Below are 4,183 nucleotides of genomic sequence, written 5' to 3'. Positions count from 1 at the left end.
AAAAAAAAAAAAAAAAAAATCAAGTCTCATACCTGCAATTGTATCACTTTGGGAGGCCAGGGTAGGAGACTTGAGCCCAGGAATTTTGTTTTATTTTATTTTTTGAGATGGAATTTTGCTCTTATTGCCCAGGCTGGAGTGCAATGGCACGACCTCAGTTCACTGCAACCTCCATCTCCCTGGTTCAAGCAATTCTTCTGCCTCAGCCTCCCAAGTAGCTAGGATTACAGGTATGCACCACCACACCTGGCTAATTTTGTATTTTTAGTAGAGACGGGGTTTCTTCATTTTGTTCAGGCTGGTCTCGAACTCCCGACCTCAGGTCATCCGCCCACTTCAGCCCCCCAAAGTGTTGGGATTACAGGCATGAACCACTGTGCCCGGCCAAGCCCAGGAATTTTAGACTCGCCTGGGCAACATACCAACACCCTGTCTCAACAACAACAACAAAAGAATTAGCAGCCAAGCAAGGTGGCTCACGCCTTTAATCCCAGCACTTTGGGAGGCCAAAGCAGGCGGATTACCTGAGGTCAAGAGTTCAAGACCAGCCTGACCAACATGGAGAAACCCCATCTCTACTAAAAATACAAAATTACCCAGACTTGGTGGCACGTGCCTGTAATCCCAGCTACTCAGGAATCTGAGGCAAGAGAATCGTTTGAATCCGGAAGGCAAAAGTTGCAGTGAGCTGAGATCCTGACATTGCACTACAGGCTGGGCAACAGAGTGAGGCTCTTTCTCACAAGGAAAAAAAAAGCATCCAGCCATAAAATACAAGTGGGATGTGGATGACTTACAGCTGCCCTCTGTGCTGCTCAGTTTCTCATGTGTAAAATGAGACGGGGGCCAGGCACGGTGGCTCAAGCCTATAATCCCAGCACTTTGGGAGGTCAGGGCCGCTGGATCACCTGTGGTTGAGAGTTCAAGACTAGCCTGAACAACATGATGAAACCCCGTCTGTACTAAAAATACAAAATTAGCCGGACATGGTGGCGCATGCCAGTAATCCCAGCTACTTGAGAGGCTGAGCCAGGAGAATCGCTTGAAACCAGGAGACGGAGGTTGCAGTGAGCCAAGATTATGCCATTGCACTCCAGCCTGGGTAACAAGAGTGAAACTCTATCTTAAAAAATTAATTAATGAAGACCGGGCACGGTGGCTCACGCCTATAATCCCAGCACTTTGGGAGGCTGAGGCGGGCGGATCATGAGGTCAAGAGATCGAGACCATCCTGGTCAACATGGTGAAACCCTGTCTCTATTAAAAATACAAAAATTAGCTGGGCATGGTGGCACATGCCTGTAGTCCCAGCTACTCAGGAGGCTGAGGCAGGAGAATTGCTTGAACTCAGGAGGCGGAGGTTGCGGTGAGCCGAGTTCGAGCCACTGCCCTCCAGCCTGGGCAAAAAAAAAAAAAAAAAAAGAGCATCTTCTCTGAGAAAACACCAAATAGCGGATGATGCAGGTGCAGCGAGTAGCAGGGGCTGCCTGGGATGGGGAGCTGCTGGCATGGGGAATCTCGGTGCCTTCTGCGAAAGTTTTGGCACTGGCATCCGGGGCCGGGGTCATGGCCGTGGACAGGATAAGGAGTGGATACCCATCACCAAGCTGGGCCGTCTAATCAAGGACGCGAAGATCAAGTCCCTGGAGCAGATTTATCTCTTCTCCCTGCCCATCAAGGAATCTGAGATCATTGACTTTTTCCTGGGGCCTCTCTCAAGGATGAGGTTTTGAAGATCATGCCGGTGCAGAAGCAGACGCACTCCAGCCAGTGCACCACCTTCAAGGCGTTTGTTACCACTGGGGACTACAATGGCCATGTTGGTCTGGGTATTAAGTGCTCCAAGGAGGTCCATCATCCTGGCCAAGTTCTCCATTGTCCCCATGCGTAGAGGCTACTGAGAGAAAAAGATCAGCAAGCCCCACATTGTCCCTCGCAAGGTGACAGGCTGCTGCGGCTCTGTGCTGCTGCACCTCAGCCCTGCGCCCAGGGGCACTGGCATCGACCCAGCACCTGTGCCCAGAAGCTGCTCATGATGGCTGGTATTGATGACTGCTACACCTCGGCCAGGGGCTGCACTGTCACCCTGGATAACTTCGCCAAGTCCACCTTTGATGCCATCTCCAAGACCTACAGCTACTTGACCCCTGACCTCTGGAAGGAGACTGTGTTCACCAAGTCTCTGTATCAGGAATTCACCTTGACCACCTTGTCAAGACCCACACCTGAGTCTCCAGGCAAAGGACCCAGGCTGCAGCTGTGGCTACAACATAGGGCTCTTATAGAAGAAAAATAAAGTGAATTAACCCTGTTAAAACCTAAAACTGGCCAGGCTCGGTGGCTCATGTCTGTAATCCCAGAACTTTGGGAGGCCAAGCCTGGTGGATCACCTGAGGTCAGGAGTTCGAGACAGGCCCCTGACTAACATGGTGAAACCCATCTCTACTAAAAATACAAAAATTAGCCAGGTGTGGTGGCAGATGCCTGTAATCCCAGCTACTCAGAGGCTGAGGCAGGAGAATCACTTGAACCCGGGAGGCGGAGGTTGTGGTGAGCCGAGATCGTGCCATTGCACTCTAGCCTGATCAACAAGAGCGAAACTTCGTCAAAAAAAAAAAAAGAACCTAAAACTTGGCTGGGCGCAGTGGCTCACACCTGTAAGCCCAACACTTTGGGAGGCTGAGCGGAGGATCACCTGAGATCAGGAGTTCAAGGCCCACCTGGCCAAGCTGGTGTAACCCTGTCTGTACAAAAAATACCAAAAAAAGTAGCCAGGTGTGCCAGCACATGCCTGTAGTCCCAGCTACTCGGGAGGCTGAAGCAGGAGAACCACTTGATCTTGGCAGGTGGAGCTTCCAGTGAGACAACATTGCACCACTGCACCCCAGCCTGGATAACAGAGCGAGACTCTGTCTCAAAAAAGAAAAAAAGAAAAAAACCCTAAAATTCCCTGAACCTTATCTTTCTCTTAGACAAACTGTGGGATGTGTTTCCCTGAAGGAAGATTCTGAACACAAGTCTAACAGAACCCCCAAACCCAAGTGCAAAGGGCAGAAAGGGGCACCAATTAGGGTCAAGGCCACCCCAAACCACTTTGTCATAGAGAGTTTACAAATGCAGTGAGGTTATTTCAGGTCTACCCTGTACAGCTTCAGGGCTGACCCCTGAAAATGTCAGGAGCTATAATTATGTCTCACCTTTTTATTTTAAGAATGCACAGAACTTCTTTGATTATTCTGGAAAAAGGCATTGCACAGAGGCAGAGATGTGAGCTAGAGTGAGGGATATCCATGTAGTTCAGAATCCTAAGCATAAACAAATATTCCATCTGGCTGGAAACTTTTTATCCTCAAAGAATCCAAAGCAAACGGACATTTGTCTGAGCAAGTGAAATGCCCCATGCCCCACCAAAAAGGATGACATGATCGTAGCTTCTAACATGAAAAAAGAAAAGCCACACGCAGTGACTCAGGCCTGTACTCCCAGCACTTTGGAAGGCCGAGGCAGGTGGATCACGAGGTCAGGAGATAGAGACCATCCTAGCCAACGTGGTGAAACCCTGTCTCTGGGCTCGGCGCAGTGGCTTACACCTCTAATCCCAGCATTTTGGAAGGCCGAGGCGGGGGGGATCACCTGAGGTCAGGAGTTTGAGATCAGCCTGACTAACATGGAGAAACCCTATCTCTACTAATAATACAAAAATTAGCCAGGCATGGTGGTGCATGCCTGTAATCCCAGCTACTCAGGAGCCTGAGGTGCGAGAATCACTTGAACCCAGGAAGTGGAGGTTGCAGTGAGCCAAGATCGTGCCATTGCACTCCAGCCGGAACAACAAGAACAAAACTCCATCTCAAAACAAAAAAAAAAAAGAAGAAAAGCCGGGTGTGGTGGCTCATGCCTGTAATCTCAGCACTTTGGGAGGCCGAGGCGGGTGGATCACCTGAGGTCAGGAGTTCAAGACCAGCCTGGCCAACATGGTGAAACCCCGTCTTAAAAAAAAAAGAAGAAAAAAAGAAATCTTGTCTCTGCTAAAAATACAAAATTTAGCTGGGCATGGTGGTGCATACTTGTAATCCCAGCTACTTGGGAGGCTGAGGCAGGAGAATCGCTTGAACCAGGGAGTTGGAGGTTGCAGTGAGCCAAGATCGCACCACTGCCTGGTGACAGAGCCAGACTCTGTCTC

At 49.8% G+C, this 4,183-nt stretch overlaps 1 pseudogene; it reads left to right on the top strand.

Annotated features, from left to right (window-relative positions):
- Nucleotides 1–1,508: 1,508 nt before the first annotated feature.
- Nucleotides 1,509–2,312, top strand: LOC119467330 (annotated as a pseudogene).
- The last annotated feature ends 1,871 nt before the right edge of the window (nt 2,313–4,183 follow it).

This window comes from Cebus imitator, unplaced genomic scaffold (genome assembly GCF_001604975.1).
Source record: "Cebus imitator isolate Cc_AM_T3 unplaced genomic scaffold, Cebus_imitator-1.0 Scaffold280, whole genome shotgun sequence".
NCBI classification, from domain to species: Eukaryota; Metazoa; Chordata; class Mammalia; order Primates; family Cebidae; genus Cebus; species Cebus imitator.
Note: the sequence above shows the minus strand (reverse complement) of the source record. Positions and strands in the feature narration are given on the sequence as shown.